At 43.5% G+C, this 21,253-nt stretch overlaps 1 long non-coding RNA gene and 1 pseudogene across 1 annotated transcript; both read right to left on the minus strand.

The window, feature by feature from the left end:
• Positions 1-274: 274 nt before the first annotated feature.
• Positions 275-15,855, minus strand: LOC118383071 (transient receptor potential cation channel subfamily M member 5-like; annotated as a pseudogene).
• A 911-nt stretch (positions 15,856-16,766) lies between these two features.
• LOC127920859 (uncharacterized) lies at positions 16,767-20,456 on the minus strand. Its single transcript, XR_008107708.1, has 5 exons — positions 19,644-20,456; positions 18,579-19,056; positions 18,389-18,540; positions 16,907-17,058; positions 16,767-16,868 (listed from the first exon to the last, which is right to left on the minus strand). It is a non-coding gene; the product is annotated as an uncharacterized LOC127920859 (long non-coding RNA).
• Between the last annotated feature and the right edge of the window lie 797 nt (positions 20,457-21,253).

Genomic DNA, 21,253 nt, shown 5'->3' on the forward strand with positions numbered 1-21,253 from the left:
CACTGAAACCAGCAGAGGGCACATCACCCCATAAAACACACCTATCAACACTGAAACCAGCAGAGGGCACATCACCCCATAAAACACACCTATCAACACTGAAACCATCAGAGGGCACATCACCCCATAAAACACACCTATCAACACTGAAACCAGCAGAGGGCACATCAGCCCATAAAACACAACACACAGTCACACACCAAGAGGACTCTGTGAATATTGTCTGTGTACACAGTCACACACCAAGAGGACTCTGTGAATATTGTCTGTGTACACAGTCACACACCAAGAGGGCTCTGTGAACATTGTCTGTGTACACAGTCACACACCAAGAGGACTCTGTGTACATTGTCTGTGTACACAGTCACACACCAAGAGGACTCTGTGAACATTGTCTGTGTACACAGTCACACACCAAGAGGACTCTGCACATGAATATTGTCTGTGTACACAGTCACACACCAAGAGGACTCTGTGAATATTAAAACACAGTCACACACCAAGAGGACTCTGTGAATATTGTCTGTGTACACAGTCACACACCAAGAGGACTCTGTGAACATTGTCTGTGTACACAGTCACACACCAAGAGGACTCTGTGAACATTGTCTGTGTACACAGTCACACACCAAGAGGACTCTGTGAACATTGTCTGTGTACACAGTCACACACCAAGAGGACTCTGTGAATATTGTCTGTGTACACAGTCACACACCAAGAGGACTCTGTGAACATTGTCTGTGTACACAGTCACACACCAAGAGGACTCTGTGAACATTGTCTGTGTACACAGTCACACACCAAGAGGACTCTGTGAATATTGTCTGTGTACACAGTCACACACCAAGAGGACTCTGTGAATATTGTCTGTGTACACAGTCACACACCAAGAGGACTCTGTGAATATTGTCTGTGTACACAGTCACACACCAAGAGGACTCTGTGAATATTGTCTGTGTACACAGTCACACACCAAGAGGACTCTGTGAACATTGTCTGTGTACACAGTCACACACCAAGAGGACTCTGTGAATATTGTCTGTGTACACAGTCACACACCAAGAGGACTCTGTGTACATTGTCTGTGTACACAGTCACACACCAAGAGGACTCTGTGTACATTGTCTGTGTACACAGTCACACACCAAGAGGACTCTGTGTACATTGTCTGTGTACACAGTCACACACCAAGAGGACTCTGTGAACATTGTCTGTGTACACAGTCACACACCAAGAGGACTCTGTGAACATTGTCTGTGTACACAGTCACACACCAAGAGGACTCTGTGAACATTGTCTGTGTACACAGTCACACACCAAGAGGACTCTGTGTACATTGTCTGTGTACACAGTCACACACCAAGAGGACTCTGTGTACATTGTCTGTGTACACAGTCACACACCAAGAGGACTCTGTGTACATTGTCTGTGTACACAGTCACACACCAAGAGGACTCTGTGAATATTGTCTGTGTACACAGTCACACACCAAGAGGACTCTGTGAACATTGTCTGTGTACACAGTCACACACCAAGAGGACTCTGTGTACATTGTCTGTGTACACAGTCACATCTATCTAATGTATAATTTGTTTATGGAACACAGAGATGAAAAGTAAGGAGGTCACGTGTCTGTTTCAGTGTGTCTATGCGTGCCTCTGCACGTGTTACCGTGGCCTACCTGAACTCCATTGTGGGCGAAGAAGCACTTGGCGTCAGCCTCGGTTGCCAGGTTGAGGACGGTGGATTGATTCCAGCAGCGGGTCCTTCTCACCAGAAGAGCATAGGCCCTGTCTTCACTGTTAGAGTAGCACTCCCCAAACAGATCTGGCAACACACACACACACACACACCAGACTCAACACACTTACCAAGACTTCACACCATTCAAATTGGGCTTTTGTCTGTTTGTTATATAATATAATATTATTATTATTATTATTATTATATTATTATATTATATAGGCATTGGTTGTATCTAGATTCTTATCTTGTGATGATCTCACTGTGAATTTTAACCCTTGGAGAATTTCCTAGGAAATAGATACTTTCAGGGAACATCTTTGTCTTCGTGGTATATTTCAACTAAGTGATGGTTTGTGATCCCAGAGCATTATGTCATCGCAGAGTGTGACGCTGCATGTTATATCCAGTGTGTGTGTGTGTGTGTGTGTGTGTGTGTGTGTGTGTGTGTGTGTGTGTGTGTGTGTGTGTGTGTGTGTGTGTGTGTGTGTGTGTGTGTGTGTGTGTGTGCGTGTGTGTGTGTGTGCGTGTATGTGTGGTGCATGTGCCTACACGCTCCTCGTGTCTCTCACCTAGGGCAAACTGCTCATACTTGGCCTCCTTCATGCTACGTGCTGACTCTGCCTCTGACTCCAGGCCAGACATCTCTTTCAGGATCTTACAACCAGCTAGAGCCGCTGCTACAGCCTCAGGACCCTGGACCACAGACAGACAGACAGACAGACACAGACAGAGAGAGAGAGAGAGAGAGAGAGAGAGAGAGAGAGAGAGAGAGAGAGAGAGAGAGAGAGAGAGAGAGAGAGAGAGAGAGAGAGAGAGACAGAGACAGAGACAGAGACAGAGACAGAGACAGAGACAGCACAAAATTCAAACCCTCCAACCTAAAAAGCCCTGTGGTGTTGATGGTATCCTAAATGAAATGATAAAATATACAGACAACAAATTACAATTGGCTAAACTCTTTAACATCATCCTCAGCTACGACATCTTCCACAATATTTGGAATCAAGGACTGATCACCCCAATCCACAAAAGTTGAGACAAATTTGACCCCAATAACTACAGTAGGATTTGTGTCAACAGCAACCTCGGGAAAATCCTCTGCATTATCATTAACAGCAGACTTGTACATTTCCTCAGTGAAAACAATATACTGAGCAAATATCAAATTGTCTTTTTAACAAATGACCGTACGACAGACCACGTAGTCAACCTACACACCCTAATTGACAAATAAACAAATCAAAACAAAGGCAAAGTCTTCTCATGATTTGTTGATTTCAAAAAGGCTTTTGACTCAATTTGGCACGAGGGTCTGCTATACAAATGGATGGAAAGCTGTGTTGGGGGAAAACATACAACATTATAAAATCCATGTATAAACATAACAAGTGTGAGGTTAAAATTGTCCAAAAAAAACACACTTCTTTCCACAGGGTCGTGTGGTGAGATAGGTATGCAGCTTGAGCCCCACCCTCTTCAACATGTATATAATTTAATTGGCGCGGGCACTAGAACAGTCTGCAGCATCCAACCTCACCCTACTAGAATCTGAAGTCAAATGTCTACTGTTTGCTGATGATCTGGTGCTTCTGTCCCCAACCAAGGAGGGCCTACAGCAGCACCTAGATCTTCTGCACAGATTCTGTCAGACCTGGAGGGCCTACAGCAGCACCTAGATCTTCTGCACAGATTCTGTCAGACTTGGGTCCTGACAGTAAATTTCAGTAAGACAAAAATAATGGTGTTCCAAAAAAGGTCCAGTTGTCAGGAACACAAATACAAATTCCATCTAGACACCATTGCCCTAGAGCACACAAAAAACTATACCTACCTTGGCCTAAACATCAGCACCACAGGTAACAACGATCTGAGAGACAAGGCAAGAAGGGCCTTCTACGCCATCAATTGGAACATAAAATTTGACACATCAATTAGGATCTGGCAAAAAATAGTTGAATCAGCTATAGAACCCATTGCCCTTTATGGTTGTGAGGTCTGAGGTCTGCTCACCAACCAAGAACTTGCAAAATGGGATAAATACCAAATTGAAACTCTGCGTGCAGAATTCTGCACAAATATCCTCTGTGAACAACGTAAAACACCAAATAATGCATGCAGAGCAGAATTAGGCCGATACCCACTAATTATCAAAATCCAGAAAAGAGACGTTAAATTCTACAACCACCTAAAATGGAGCTATTCCCAAACCTTCCATAACAAAGCCATCACCTACAGAGAGATGAACCTGGAGAAGAGTCCACTAATCAAGCTGGTCCTGGGGCTCTGTTCCCAAACACAAACAGACCCCACAGAGCCCCAGGACAGCAACACAATTAGACCCAACCAAATCATGAGAAAACAAAAACATAATTACTTTACACATTGGAAAGAAACAGAGCAAATTAGAAATCTATTTGTCCCTAAACAGAGAGTACACAGTGGCAGAATACTTGATCACTGTCACTGACCCAAACTTAAGGAAAGCTTTGACTATGTACAGACTCAGTGAGCATAGCCTTGCTATTGAGAGAGGACGCCATAGGAAGACATGGCTCTCAAGAGAAGACAGGCGATTTGCACACTGCCAACAAAATTAGGTGCAAACTGAGCTGCACTTCCTAACCTCCTGCCAAATGTCTGACCATATTAAAGACACATATTTTCCTTCGGGTTACACAGACCCACAAAGAATTTGAAAAACAAATCCAAATTTGAAAAACTCCTATATCTATTGGGTGAAATACCACAGTGTGCATCACAGCAGCGAGATTTGTGACCTGTTTCCGCAAGAAAAGGGCAACCAGTGAAGAACAAACACCATCGTAAATACAACCTATATTTATGTTTATTTATTTTCCCTTAATATTTATGTGTATTTATTTTCCTGTTTGTACTTTAACTATTTGCACATCGTTACAACACTGTATATATGTCACGCCCTGACCTTAGTTCCTTTTTATGTCTATATTTTAGTTTGGTCAGGGCGTGAGTTGGGGTGGGCATTCTATGTTTTTGTTCTATGTTTTGTATTTCTGCTTTTGGCCTGGTATGGTTCCCAATCAGAGGCAGCTGTCAATGGTTGTCTCTGATTGAGAACCATACTTAGGCAGCCTGTTTTCCCACTATGGGTTGTGGGTAGTTGTTTCCTGTTTTGTGTTGCTGCACCTTACAGGAATGTTTCGTTTTCATTTCACTCTCTTTGTTATTTTGTTTAGTGTTTCTGTTCCTAATAAATAACATGAACACTGACCACGCTGCACATTGGTCCGATCCTTCATGCTCCTCGTCAGAAGAGAAGGAAAACCGTTACAATATAGACATACTATGACATTTGAAATGTCTCTATTCCTTTAGAGCTTTTGTGAGTGTAATGTTTACTGTTTTTTATTGTTTATTATCTATTTCACTTGCTTTGGCAATGTAAACATACAGTTGAAGTTGGAAGTTTACATACACCGCAGCCAAATACATTTAAACTCACTTTTTCACAATTCCTGACATTTAATGCTAGTAAAGATTCCCTCTCTTAGGTCAGTTAGGATCTCCACTTTATTTTAAGAATGTGAAATGGCAAAATAATAGTATTAATAATATAATTATTTATTTCAGCTTTTATTTCATTCATCACCTTCCCAGTGGGTCAGAAGTTTACATACACTCAATTAGTATTTGGTAGCATTGCCTTTAAATAGTTTAATTTCAGGTAGCCTTTCACAAGCTTCCCACAGTAAGTTGGGAATTTCAATTTTGGTCCATTCCTTCTGACAGAGCTGGTGCAACTGAGTCAGGTTTGAAGGCCTCCTTGCTCGCACACACTTTCTCAGTTCTGTCCACAAATGTTCTGTGGGATTGAGGTCAGGGCTTTGTGATGGCCACTCCAATACATTGACTTTGTTATCCTTAAGCCATTTTGCCACAACTTTAGAAGTATGCTTGGGGTCATTGGCCATTTGGAAGATCCATTTGCAACCAAGCTTTAACTTCCTGACTGATGACTTGAGATGTTGCTTCAATATTTCCACATAATTTTCCTGCCTCATGATGCCATCTATTTTGTGAAGTGCACCAGTCCCTCCTGCAGCAAAGCACCCCCACAACATGATGCTGCCACCCCTGTGCTTCACGGTTGGGATGGTATTCTTCGGCTTGCAAGCCTCCTCTTTTCCTCCAAACATAACGATGGTCATTATGGCCAAAAAGTTATATTTTTGTTTCATCAGACCAGAGGAAATTTCTCCAAAAGTACAATCTTTGTCCCCATGTGCAGTTGCAAACAGTAGACTGGCTTTTTGTGGCGGTTTTGGGGCAATGGCTTCTTCCTTGCTGAGCAGCCTTTCAGGTTATTTCGATATAGGACTCGTTTTTTACTATGGATATACAGTGGGGCAAAAAAGTATTTTTTCCCCACCATAATTTGCAAATAAATTCATTAAAAATCCTACAATGTGATTTACTGGATTTGTTTTTCTTCTCATTTTGCCTGTCATAATTGAAGTGTATGATGAAAATTACAGGCCCTCTCATCTTTTTAAGTGGGAGAACTTGCACAATTGGTGGCTGACTAAATACTTTTTTGCCCCACTGTAGATACTTTTGTACCTTGAAATACATCCACAGGTACACCTCCAATTGACTCAAATGATGTCAATTAGCCTACCAGAAGCTTCTAAAATCATAAAACAGTAGATGTCCTAACCGACTTGCCAAAACAATAGTTTGTAAACAAGATAATTGTGGAGTGGTTGTAAAACAAGTTTTAATGGCTCTAACCTAAGTGTATGTAAACTTCCCATTTAAACTGTATGTTTCTCATCCCAATAAAGCCCTTTGAATTGAATTGAAATTGAGAGAGAGAGACTGATCATCCTTTTGTGAGTGTAATGTTCACTAATGTTTCCCTTGTTCATTTCCCTTTTGTTTATTGTCTATTCCATTTGCTTTGGCAATGTAAACATGTTTCCCATATCAATAAACCCTTTGAATTGAATTGAGAGAGACGGGGGGTACAGAGAGGGAATAGAGAGAGAGAGAGAGAGAGAGAGAGAGAGAGAGAGAGAGAGACAGATAAATAGAAGGGGATACAGAGGGAGAATAGCGAGAGAGAATAGAGAATAGAGAGAGAGAGAGAGAGAGAGAGAGAGAGAGAGAGAGAGAGAGAGAGAGAGAGAGAGAGAGAGAAAGAGAGAGAGAGAGACAGAAACAGAGAGAGAGAGAGAGAGAGAGAGAGAGAGAGAGAGAGAGGGAGAGAGAGAGGGAGAGAGGGAGAGAGAGAGAGAGAGAGAGACTAACCACCCTTTTGTGAGTGTAATGTACACTAATGTGTCCCTTGTTTATTTTGCTTTTGTTTATTGTCTATTCCATTTGCTTTGGATAAGTAAACATGTTTCCCATGCCAATAAAGCCCTTTGAATTGAATTGAGAGAGAGAGAGAGAGAGAGAGAGAGAGAGAGAGAGAGAGAGAGAGAGAGAGAGAGAGAGAGAGAGAGAGGGAGAGAGAGAGAGAGAGAGAGAGAGAGAGAGAGAGAGAGAGAGAGAGAGAGAGAGAGAGAGAGAGAGAGAGAGAGAGAGTCAGTGTGTGCGTGTGTGTGTGTCTGTCTGGCTGTAACACCATGCTGATGATATCTACATTATCTTTTAAACTGCCTGTATTGACACTAGCCAGCAATAAAACCTACACTAACTACTGGGCTTGACCTTCATTTGAATAATCCTCCTGGAGATCAGAACTAACTCTCTGGGAGGGAGGGGACTGACCATGGCCCAGAAGTAGTTAGCCATCTGCTGCCGGTTCTGGAGAACAGCCCAGAGGAACAGGTCCCTCCAGGGGTGCTCACAGCGCTCCTCCAACTCAGCAAGGCTCTTCTGGTTGTTAAAGAGACGGCCTGCCTTCTTGCCTGTCTTCTCCTGGAGACAACACAAACACACACAGTGAGACACACACACTTAAGGATGAAGAAGAGTGAACTCTGACAGACACATAGAAATGCAGAGAAAACGTGTCTCTGCTGGACATCTTGACATGGTTGCAATCTGTTCTTCAGAAAAGCCTTGGAATCTGTGAGGTTTTCTTTCTCCAGACACAATTCTGTGTTCAGCTGTGATCCATGAGGAACTATCTGTGATTCATGAGGAACTATCTGTGATCCATGAGGAACTATCTGTGATTCATGAGGAACTATCTGTGGTCCATGAGGAACTATCTGTGATCCATGAGGAACTATCTGTGGTCCATGAGGAACTATCTGTGATCCATGAGGAACTATATGTGATTCATGAGGAACTATCTGTGATCCATGAGGAACTATCTGTGATTCATGAGGAACTATCTGTGATCCATGAGGAACTATCTGTGATCCATGAGGAACTAACTATCTGTGGTCCATGAGGAACTATCTGTGATCCATGAGGAACTATCTGTGATCCATGAGGAACTATCTGTGATCCATGAGGAACTATCTGTGATCCATGAGGAACTATCTGTGATTCATGAGGAACTATCTGTGATTCATGAGGAACTATCTGTGATCCATGAGGAACTATCTGTGATTCATGAGGAACTATATGTGATCCATGAGGAACTATCTGTGATCCATGAGGAACTATCTGTGATTCACGAGGAACTATCTGTGATTCATGAGGAACTATCTGTGATCCATGAGGAACTATCTGTGATTCATGAGGAACTATCTGTGATTCATGAGGAACTATCTGTGATCCATGAGGAACTATCTGTGATCCATGAGGAACTATCTGTGATTCATGAGGAACTATCTGTGATTCATGAGAAACTATCTGTGATCCATGAGGAACTATCTGTGATTCATGAGGAACTATATGTGATCCATGAGGAACTATCTGTGATCCATGAGGAACTATTAGTGATCCATGAGGAACTATATGTGATCCATGAGGAACTATCTGTGATCCATGAGGAACTATCTGTGATCCATGAGGAACTATCTGTGATCCATGAGGAACTATCTGTGATTCATGAGGAACTATCTGTGATCCATGAGGAACTATCTGTGATCCATGAGGAACTATCTGTGATCCATGAGGAACTATCTGTGATCCATGAGGAACTATCTGTGATCCATGAGGAACTATCTGTGATTCATGAGGAACTATCTGTGATCCATGAGGAACTATCTGTGATCCATGAGGAACTATCTGTGATCCATGAGGAACATGAGGAACTATCTGTGATTCATGAGGAACTATCTGTGATCCATGAGGAACTATCTGTGATCCATGAGGAACTATATGTGATCCATGAGGAACTATCTGTGATCCATGAGGAACTATCTGTGATTCATGAGGAACTATCTGTGATCCATGAGGAACTATCTGTGATTCATGAGGAACTATCTGTGATCCATGAGGAACTATCTGTGATCCATGAACTATCTGTGATCCATGAGGAACTATCTGTGATCCATGAGGAACTATCTGTGATCCATGAGGAACTATCTGTGATTCATGAGGAACTATCTGTGATCCATGAGGAACTATCTGTGATTCATGAGGAACTATCTGTGATCCATGAGGAACTATCTGTGATCCATGAGGAACTATCTGTGATCCATGAGGAACTATCTGTGATTCATGAGGAACTATCTGTGATCCATGAGGAACTATCTGTGATCCATGAGGAACTATCTGTGATCCATGAGGAACTATCTGTGATCCATGAGGAACTATCTGTGATCCATGAGGAACTATCTGTGATCCATGAGGAACTATCTGTGATCCATGAGGAACTATCTGTGATCCATGAGGAACTATCTGTGATCCATGAGGAACTATCTGTGATCCATGAGGAACTATCTGTGATCCATGAGGAACTATCTGTGATCCATGAGGAACTATCTGTGATCCATGAGGAACTATCTGTGATCCATGAGGAACTATCTGTGATCCATGAGGAACTATCTGTGATCCATGAGGAACTATCTGTGATCCATGAGGAACTATCTGTGATCCATGAGGAACTATCTGTGATCCATGAGGAACTCTGTGGTCCATGAGGAACTATCTGTGTGAGGATCCATGAGGAACTATCTGTGATCCATGAGGAACTATCTGGGATCCATGAGGAACTATCTGTGATCCATGAGGAACTATCTGTGATTCATGAGGAACTATCTGTGATCCATGAGGAACTATCTGTGATCCATGAGGAACTATCTGTGATCCATGAGGAACTATCTGTGATCCATGAGGAACTATCTGTGATCCATGAGGAACTATCTGTGATCCATGAGGAACTATCTGTGATCCATGAGGAACTATCTGTGATCCATGAGGAACTATCTGTGATTCATGAGGAACTATCTGTGATCCATGAGGAACTATCTGTGATCCATGAGGAACTATCTGTGATCCATGAGGAACTATCTGTGATCCATGAGGAACTATCCATGAGGAACTATCTGTGATCCATGAGGAACTATCTGTGATTCATGAGGAACTATCTGTGATCCATGAGGAACTATCTGTGGTCCATGAGGAACTATCTGTGATTCATGAGGAACTATCTGTGGTCCATGAGGAACTATCTGTGATTCATGAGGAACTATCTGTGGTCCATGAGGAACTATCTGTTATCCATGATGTGATAAACTCACTCCGCGTTACCTCAGGAAGAGCCTACCCAGTACCCACCGTGGGCAGCTTCTGATAGAAGCCTTTACACGAGTCGTGCAGGAAGTCTTTCAGCACTTTGGACACCTCATGCAGGGTGAAGCGGGCCTTCCGGTCCCCGGACTCGGCCTTGTGGTGGTCGTGAGGGGGTCCAGGGGTCCGTGTAGCCTTCAGTAGGAGCTGTTTCTCCTGGTGCTTCTTCAGGAGGAGGAGATGAAGGAGGCTCTTCTCTGACACGGAGCAGTAGAGCTCCTGCAGGCGGCCGTATGTCAGGAACTCGCCCAGACACACGCCGTTGTCCACAAATAGACGCACAAAGTCGGGCTTATCATTGACCAGCGCGTCCATCATCACCTCCTCCAGGTCACCTGCCTGCGAGGGTCAGTAGATAGTGTTATATATTACTAACTTTGTAGTAAACTACCAATACAATTCCAATATTCTGTTTTACTAAGCAATATTTATGCTGCATATAGGCTTTTACATTCCGTTATTATACTAAGGTAAGATACGTTTTTTAATGATCCTTGATGTGGCAGCAAATATATTACATTAACAATAATCAGCACTAGCAGTACAAAGTTCAGGACCAATAGGAGAGAGAGAATGAATGAAGGAGGGACATCTCATGCTGTCTTTCATTCTCACCGTCCACTCCACGTCCCCATTGAAGATGTGGCTCTTAGCGATGTCCACCCGGTTCCAGGCCACCGCCAACTTCAGCTCATCCAGGAAGTCCTGAGCTTCCTGACTCTGGCTCTTACAGGCTGCATGCCACACACAGGGCAAATGTTAGATGTTAGGGGTCAAAGGTTAGATGTTAGGGGTCAAAAGTTAGATGTTAGGGGTCAAAGGTTATGGGTTAACCCCCGTTCAGAAAGAAAGTTGATATCCATCAAAAACAGAATGAGCGTATTTCTTTTCTATGTTGACGGATGGCTTCCAGTAACTCCTCAAACCTTTTTATATGGAGCATAATTGTAAATGTATTGATCTTTTGATGGATATCTTTCATCTGCTTCTATACAAGCCCTTTTTAGGATTGATGTAAGTGCTGTCAGCCGTAGTAGAAGCATTCCATCCAGTACCTTTGACCAAAGCTTTGAGGATGACTGTGTCCAGCTCAGAGCTCTCCTGCTCGGGGTCATGAACTGTCAGGAGGTGGCCGTTGTCCAGTATCTTCTGGATCTGAAGATCAGGAGGAAGTCAGTCATTCAACCTCTCTCTACTCTCTCTCTCTGCTCTCTCGCTCTGCTCTCTCTCTCTGCTCTCTCTCCTCTGCTCTCTCGCTCTGCTCTCTTCTCTGCTCTGCTCTCTCTCTCTGCTCTCTCGCTCTGCCTCTCTCTCTGCCTCTCGCTCTGCTCTCTGCCTCTCTGCTCTGCTCTCTCTCTCTGCTCTCGCTCTGCTCTCTGCTCTGCTCTCTCTGCTCACTCTGCCTCTCACTCTGCTCACTCTGCTCTCTCACTCTGCCTCTCTGCCATCCTCTCTGCTCTCTGCTCTCTCGCTCTGCTCTCTCTCTCTGCTCTCTCGCTCTGCTCTCTCGCTCTGCTCTCTCGCTCTGCTCTCTCTCTATGCTCCTTACCAGCTTGGTCCAGTTAGTGATGTCAGTGCTGTGGTGCACGCTGGGAAAGGTGTCTAGCAGGAGCTCCTGCACGCTGTCCATGTCCCAGCAGCCCCGGTTCATCAGCGTGACCAGGATGTGGGCCACGCCCCCCGACCCCGCCAGTATCAGCCAGGGCATGGCGTTCCCTATGCCCTTATACATCCTCTGTACCCAGAGACAGAGGAGGTCTGCTTACCCAAACAGCACACACAGCACACACAGCAATATAGTAACTATGGTAACACAGCTACAGTATAACACAGTATGATGTGCTGGTAATTCACGCAGCAATATAGAAACTATGGTAACACAGCTACAGTATAACGCAGTATGATGTGCTGGTAATTCACGCAGCAATATAGAAACTATGGTAACACAGCTACAGTATAACGCAGTATGATGTGCTGGTAATTCACGCAGCAATATAGAAACTATGGTAACACAGCTACAGTATAACGCAGTATGATGTGCTGGTAATTCACGCAGCAATATAGAAACTATGGTAACACAGCTACAGTATAACCAGTATGATGTGCTGGTAATTCACGCAGCAATATAGAAACTATGGTAACACAGCTACAGTATAACCAGTATGATGTGCTGGTAATTCATGGCAGCATAGGCCACAGCATATGAAATGTATACACGTTCAGTATGATGTGCTGGTATACGCAGCAATATAGAAACTATGGTAACACAGCTACAGTATAACGCAGTATGATGTGCTGGTAATTCACCAGGAGACACAGCACTGGGATCTCAAAGCTGCCTAGTAAATGCTATGTGCCCTGGTAACACAGCAATAAAGTCAAACAGTATAACGCAGTATGATGTGCTGTAATTCACGCAGCAATATAGAAACATGGTAACACAGCTACAGTATAACGCAGTATGATGTGCTGGTAATTCACAGCAATATAGAAACTATGGTAACACAGCTACAGTATAACGCAGTATGATGTGCTGGTAATTCACGAAGCAATATAGAAACTATGGTAACACAGCTACAGTATAACGCAGTATGATGTGCTGGTAATTCACCAGCAATATAGAAACTATGGTAACACAGCTACAGTATAACGCAGTATGATGTGCTGGTAATTCACGCAGCAATATAGAAACTATGGTAACACAGCTACAGTATAACGCAGTATGATGTGCTGGTAATTCACAGCAATATAGAAACTATGGTAACACAGCTACAGTATAACGCAGTATGATGTGCTGGTAATTCACGCAGCAATATAGAAACTATGGTAACACAGCTACAGTATAACCAGTATGATGTGCTGGTAATTCACGCAGCAATATAGAAACTATGGTAACACAGCTACAGTATAACGCAGTATGATGTGCTGGTAATTCACGCAGCAATATAGAAACTACGGTAACACAGCTACAGTATGATTCTGACTAAATAGACACTTTGATCAATTGAAATGTTGCTATGGCAACATAATATATAATAGGCCTCGTCATATGAAATGTATACACGTTCATACATCTTATGACATGTAATATAATAACACATTATACTGAAAAGTTGAATTAATGGGAAACTAATATTTTCCAAAATGTGACAAACCTGTAGGATCCGAGGTTCTCCATGCACCAGGAGACACAGCACTGGGATCTCAAAGCTGCCTGCACCTGTAGCGATGCAGAATATCAACAAGGGCCCTGGTTGATTCCTTAAAACCACTCATTAAAGTCAAAAAGAAGCATTCTTCCTGAAGAAATACAAGTGTGCTGTGTCAAATATGACGCACAGTAAACATTAACAACCTTCAAATAAGTTAGTGGGGAGCGTTGGGCCAGTAACCAGCAGGTAGCCTAGTGGTTGGAGCGTTGGGCCAGTAACCAGCAGGTAGCCTAGTGGTTGGAGCGTTGGGCCAGTCAGTAACAGTAACCAGCAGGTAGCCTAGTGGTTGGAGCGTTGGGCCAGTAACCAGCAGGTAGCCTAGTGGTTGGAGCGTTGGGCCAGTAACCAGCAGGTAGCCTAGTGGTTGGAGCGTTGGGCCAGTAACCAGCAGGTAGCCTAGTGGTTGGAGCGTTGGGCCAGTAACCAGCAGGTAGCCTAGTGGTTGGAGCGTTGGGCCAGTAACCAGCAGGTAGCCTAGTGGTTGAGCGTTGGGCCAGTAACCAAAGGTTGCTGGATCTAATCCCCCGAGCTGACAAGGTAAAAAATGTCTGCCCCTGAACAAGGCAGTTAACACACTGCTCCTGGTAGACAGTCATTGTAAATAAGAATTTGTTCTTAACTGACTTGCCTAGTTAAATAAAGGTTAAAAAAGAGTAAGTATGTTTAAGTTGAAGTAGGTTCACCTCCATAACCGGTGCGCTGCAGGGAGATATGCTTGAGCAGCTTGACCCTCATTTGTTTTGGTGGCCCAGGGGCGCTGAGGGTCCTCCTCAACCAGGACAAAGTGGGAGTGGTTGCAGTCCAGGGAGTACACCGCCCCCATGGGACAGGTCCTGGGGCTCCACCACGGCAGGCTGGTCTGGCTGCAGGAGGAGACACGTCGGTCAGAGAACAGATTTCAGAGGAGCGCGTAACAGCAACTCACACACAGACACACAGACGTTTTACTGGGACCTCGTTGTCTAGTCTAATCACATGTTAAATGTAATCAACATCTACTCTGAACTCATATGATCTTCTGCATGGATGTGTATGGAGACCTTAGCAGCAAGCAGAGCGTCTCTGTTGTGGATCATGTTCCAGGGAGCGATGCCGATGGCCACCACCTTGACCTTAGAGGAGGTGCTGGCCAGAGAGTGGTCACGGACAGCCTGGCCCAGGTGCTTGGTGATGTTACGAAGCCCGTTGGTCAGGATCCAGGCACCTGTGAGGTAGAGACATCATCTCACTTTGTCCAACATGCTCACTTTAGAGCAGGGAACTCAACGTGGCCCATTGGCTGATTTAATGCTGCCCAAGATTATCTTCGTAAAAACAAAAGTGAATTGTGTGTGTGTGTGTGTGTGTGTGTGTGTGTGTGTGTGTGTGTGTGTGTGTGTGTGTGTGTGTGTGTGTGTGTGTGTGTGTGTGTGCTTGCGCGTGTGCGTGTGTATGTGTGTATGTGTGTATGCGTGTGTTGTGTGTGTGCTTGCGCGTGTGTGTGTGTGTGTATGCGTGTGTGTATGTGTGTATGCGTGTGTGTATGTGTGTATGCGTGTGTGTGTCCCATGCGTGTGTGTATGTTGACCAGTGGTTATAACGGTGTCCCTGCCAGGGTTTCATCTGTGTCTCCCCACCAGAGCCACCACACAGGTGTGTGTGTACCCTGGTGTCCCACCTGTGCTCTGAGCAGCCTTGACCAGTCCTTTCCTCACGGTGTCCCTGAGCCAGGTTTCATCTGAGCCAGCTCGTCTCCCCCCACCAGAGCCACCACCAGGTGTGTGTGTGCGTGTGTGCGCGTGTCCCACCTGTGCTCTGAGCAGCCTTGACCAGTCCTTTCCTCACGGTGTCCCTGAGCCAGGGTTTCATCTGAGCCAGCTCGTCTCCCCCCACCAGAGCCACCACCAGGTGTGGAGGGGCTAGTCCCCACTGCTCTGTCAGCATCTGGTAGATTAACACTGGATCTGTGGAGCTGTGAACCCTCACAAACTGGACAGAGAAGCACAGTGTGGTATTTACTGAGAGATGTACATGGTCAAGGAACAGGTCCTCTTTCATATTTCTTTCATCTCTTTCTTGACTTGAAATAGTTTTGTAAAATGATGAGAAACATGGATAACTTAAACTAAAATGACTGAATGAGAATATGCATTAATTATCAATCTGCATTGTTTTGATAATTCAGGCCATGTTAGTGCTGAAATGGAACACAGTCCTGCACATACTGGAATGGAACACAGTCCTGCACAGTGTTGAAATGGAAATAACACTTAGAAATGGAAAATCATCAAATCAAAATCAAATCACATTTTATTTGTCACATACTAACATGGTTGCACATGTAAAATGAACACAGTCCTGCACATACTGAAATGCTTGAACTTCTAGTCTGCACAATACTAATAATGGAACACAGTGCACATACTAATCTGGAACACAGTCCTAAACATACTGTCTTATACACAGTGTGGAATAAAGAAATGTACACAGTCCTGCACATAGTGAAATGGAACACAGTCCAGCATAGGAAATGGAACACAGTCCTGATGGTATTGAAGTGCAGTATGCACATACTAAATGAGTATAAACAAATGGAACACAGTTACATACTGGCTAATGAAACACATGCACATACAATAATGGAACACAGTCGATGCACATAGAAATGGAACACAGTATATACATGCATACTGAAATGGAACACAGTCCTGCACATGGGAAATGGTAACAGTTGCACATACTGAAATGGAGCACAGTAATGTTACATACTGAAATGGAACACCAATATGCACATGTGGGTAAAATGGAACACATCCTTCACATACTGTGGTGGTAACAGTGTTACCATCTGGTTATAGCACCTTTGTAACAGTGTTACCATCTGGTTATAACACCTTGTGGTTGAAATGGAAACAGTGTTACCATCTGAAATTATAACACCTGCACATGTGAAATTGAAACAGTGTTACCATCTGGTTATAGCACCTTGTGGTTGTAACAGTGTTACCATCTGGTTATAGCAACATTGTGGTTGTAACAGTGTTACCATCTGGTATTATAGCACCACAGTTTGTAACAGTGTTACCATCTGGTTATAGCACCAACTGTGGTTGTAACAGTGTTGCCATCTGGTTATAGCACCTTGTGGTTGTAACAGTGTTACCATCTGGTTATAGCACCTTGTGGTTGTAACAGTGTTGCCATCTGGTTATAGCACCTTGTGGTTGTAACAGTGTTGCCATCTGGTTATAGCACCTTGTGGTTGTAACAGTGTTGCCATCTGGTTATAACACCTTGTGGTTGTAACAGTGTTGCCATCTGGTTATAGCACCTTGTGGTTGTAACAGTGTTGCCATCTGGTTATAGCACCTTGTGGTTGTAACAGTGTTACCATCTGGTTATAGCACCTTGTGGTTGTAACAGTGTTGCCATCTGGTTATAGCACCTTGTGGTTGTAACAGTGTTGCCATCTGGTTATAGCACCTTGTGGTTGTAACAGTGTTACCATCTGGTTATAACACCTTGTGGTTGTAACAGTGTTACCATCTGGTTATAGCACCTTGTGGTTGTAACAGTGTTGCCATCTGGTTATAGCACCTTGTGGTTGTAACAGTGTTGCCATCTGGTTATAGCACCTTGTGGTTGTAACAGTGTTACCATCTGGTTATAGCACCTTGTGGTTGTAACAGTGTTGCCATCTGGTTATAACACCTTGTGGTTGTAACAGTGTTGCCATCTGGTTATAACACCTTGTGGTTGTGACATTGTTACCATCTGGTTATAGCACCTTGTGGTTGTAACAGTGTTGCCATCTGGTTATAACACCTTGTGGTTGTAACAGTGTTACCATCTGGTTATAGCACCTTGTGGTTGTAACAGTGTTACCATCTGGTTATAGCACCTTGTGGTTGTAACAGTGTTACCATCTGGTTATAACACCTTGTGGTTGTAACAGTGTTACCATCTGGTTATAGCACCTTGTGGTTGTAACAGTGTTACCATCTGGTTATAACACCTTGTGGTTGTAACAGTGTTACCATCTGGTTATAGCACCTTGTGGTTGTAACAGTGTTGCCATCTGGTTATAACACCTTGTGGTTGTAACAGTGTTGCCATCTGGTTATAGCACCTTGTGGTTGTAACAGTGTTACCATCTGGTTATAGCACCTTGTGGTTGTAACAGTGTTACCATCTGGTTATAGCACCTTGTGGTTGTAACAGTGTTACCATCTGGTTATAACACCTTGTGGTTGTAACAGTGTTACCATCTGGTTATAGCACCTTGTGGTTGTAACAGTGTTACCATCTGGTTATAGCACCTTGTGGTTGTAACAGTGTTACCATCTGGTTATAGCACCTTGTGGTTGTAACAGTGTTACCATCTGGTTATAACACCTTGTGGTTGTAACAGTGTTACCATCTGGTTATAACACCTTGTGGTTGTAACAGTGTTACCATCTGGTTATAACACCTTGTGGTTGTAACAGTGTTGCCATCTGGTTATAGCACCTTGTGGTTGTAACAGTGTTACCATCTGGTTATAGCACCTTGTGGTTGTAACAGTGTTACCATCTGGTTATAACACCTTGTGGTTGTAACAGTGTTACCATCTGGTTATAACACCTTGTGGTTGTAACAGTGTTACCATCTGGTTATAGCACCTTGTGGTTGTAACAGTGTTACCATCTGGTTATAACACCTTGTGGTTGTAACAGTGTTACCATCTGGTTATAACACCTTGTGGTTGTGACAGTGTTACCATCTGGTTATAACACATTGTGGTTGTAACAGTGTTACCATCTGGTTATAGCACCTTGTGGTTGTAACAGTGTTGCCATCTGGTTATAGCACCTTGTGGTTGTAACAGTGTTGCCATCTGGTTATAGCAAATTGTGGTTGTAACAGTGTTACCATCTGGTTATAGCACCTTGTGGTTGTAACAGTGTTACCATCTGGTTATAGCACCTTGTGGTTGTAACAGTGTTACCATCTGGTTATAGCACCTTGTGGTTGTAACAGTGTTGCCATCTGGTTATAGCACCTTGTGGTTGTAACAGTGTTGCCATCTGGTTATAGCAAATTGTGGTTGTAACAGTGTTACCATCTGGTTATAGCACCTTGTGGTTGTAACAGTGTTACCATCTGGTTATAGCACCTTGTGGTTGTAACAGTGTTGCCATCTGGTTATAGCACCTTGTGGTTGTAACAGTGTTGCCATCTGGTTATAGCACCTTGTGGTTGTAACAGTGTTACCATCTGGTTATAGCACCTTGTGGTTGTAACAGTGTTACCATCTGGTTATAGCACCTTGTGGTTGTAACAGTGTTACCATCTGGTTATAACACCTTGTGGTTGTAACAGTGTTACCATCTGGTTATAGCACCTTGTGGTTGTAACAGTGTTACCTTGTGGTTGTAACAGTGTTGCCATCTGGTTATAGCACCTTGTGGTTGTAACAGTGTTACCATCTGGTTATAGCACCTTGTGGTTGTAACAGTGTTGCCATCTGGTTATAGCACATTGTGGTTGTAACAGTGTTGCCATCTGGTTATAGCACCTTGTGGTTGTAACAGTGTTACCATCTGGTTATAACACCTTGTGGTTGTAACAGTGTTACCATCTGGTTTATAGCACCTTGTGGTTGTAACAGTGTTGCCATCTGGTTATAGCACCTTGTGGTTGTAACAGTGTTACCATCTCCAAGGTTATGGTTGTAACAGTGTTGCCATCTGGTTATAGCACCTTGTGGTTGTAACAGTGTTACCATCTGGTTATAGCACCTTGTGGTTGTAACAGTGTTGCCATCTGGTTATAGCACCTTGTGGTTGTAACAGTGTTACCTTGTGGTTGTAACAGTGTTGCCATCTGGTTATAGCACCTTGTGGTTGTAACAGTGTTACCATCTGGTTATAGCACCTTGTGGTTGTAACAGTGTTGCCATCTGGTTATAGCACATTGTGGTTGTAACAGTGTTGCCATCTGGTTATAGCACCTTGTGGTTGTAACAGTGTTACCATCTGGTTATAACACCTTGTGGTTGTAACAGTGTTACCATCTGGTTATAGCACCTTGTGGTTGTAACAGTGTTGCCATCTGGTTATAGCACCTTGTGGTTGTAACAGTGTTGCCATCTGGTTATAGCACCTTGTGGTTGTAACAGTGTTGCCATCTGGTTATAGCACCTTGTGGTTGTAACAGTGTTGCCATCTGGTTATAACACCTTGTGGTTGTAACAGTGTTGCCATCTGGTTATAACACCTTGTGGTTGTGACATTGTTACCATCTGGTTATAGCACCTTGTGGTTGTAACAGTGTTGCCATCTGGTTATAACACCTTGTGGTTGTGACAGTGTTACCATCTGGTTATAACACCTTGTGGTTGTAACAGTGTTACCATCTGGTTATAGCACCTTGTGGTTGTAACAGTGTTACCATCTGGTTATAACACCTTGTGGTTGTAACAGTGTTGCCATCTGGTTATAACACCTTGTGGTTGTGACAGTGTTACCATCTGGTTATAACACCTTGTGGTTGTAACAGTGTTACCATCTGGTTATAGCACCTTGTGGTTGTAACAGTGTTGCCATCTGGTTATAGCACCTTGTGGTTGTAACAGTGTTGCCATCTGGTTATAGCAAATTGTGGTTGTAACAGTGTTACCATCTGGTTATAGCACCTTGTGGTTGTAACATTGTTACCATCTGGTTATAGCACCTTGTGGTTGTAACAGTGTTACCATCTGGTTATAACACCTTGTGGTTGTAACAGTGTTACCATCTGGTTATAGTACCTTGTGGTTGTAACATTGTTACCATCTGGTTATAGCACCTTGTGGTTGTAACAGTGTTACCATCTGGTTATAACACCTTGTGGTTGTAACAGTGTTACCATCTGGTTATAACACCTTGTGGTTGTAACAGTGTTACCATCTGGTTATAACACCTTGTGGTTGTAACAGTGTTACCATCTGGTTATAACACCTTGTGGTTGTAACAGTGTTGCCATCTGGTTATAGCACCTTGTGGTTGTGACAGTGTTACCATCTGGTTATAACACCTTGTGGTTGTAACAGTGTTACCATCTGGTTATAGTACCAGTCACCTTGTGGTTGTAACAGTGTTACCATCTGGTTATAACACCTTGTGGTTGTAACAGTGTTGCCATCTGGTTTATAACACCTTGTGTTTGTGACAGTGTTACCATCTGGTTATAACACACTTGTGGTTGTAACAGTGTTACCATCTGGTTATAGCAGTACCAGTCACTCTGTGGTTGTAACAGTGTTGCCATCTGGTTATAGCACCTTGTGGTTGTAACAGTGTTGCCATCTGGTTATAGCACCTTGTGACAGGTGTGAGGTTGTAACAGTGTTACCATCTGGTTATAACACCTTGTGGTTGTGATGACAGTGTTACCATCTGGTTATAACACCTTGTGGTTGTAACAGTGTTACCATCTGGTTATAGCACCTTGTGGTTGTAACAGTGCTACCATCTGGTTTATAGCACCTTGTGGACATGTGACAGTGTTGCCATCTGGCTATGACACCTTGTGGTTGTAACAGTGCTGCCATCTGGTTAGTTTAGCACAGTACCAGGTTGTATGACAGTGTTACCATCTGAGTTTAACAGTACCACCTC

The sequence above is a fragment of the Oncorhynchus keta genome, unplaced genomic scaffold, assembly GCF_023373465.1.
Source record: "Oncorhynchus keta strain PuntledgeMale-10-30-2019 unplaced genomic scaffold, Oket_V2 Un_contig_20982_pilon_pilon, whole genome shotgun sequence".
Taxonomy (NCBI): Eukaryota; Metazoa; Chordata; class Actinopteri; order Salmoniformes; family Salmonidae; genus Oncorhynchus; species Oncorhynchus keta.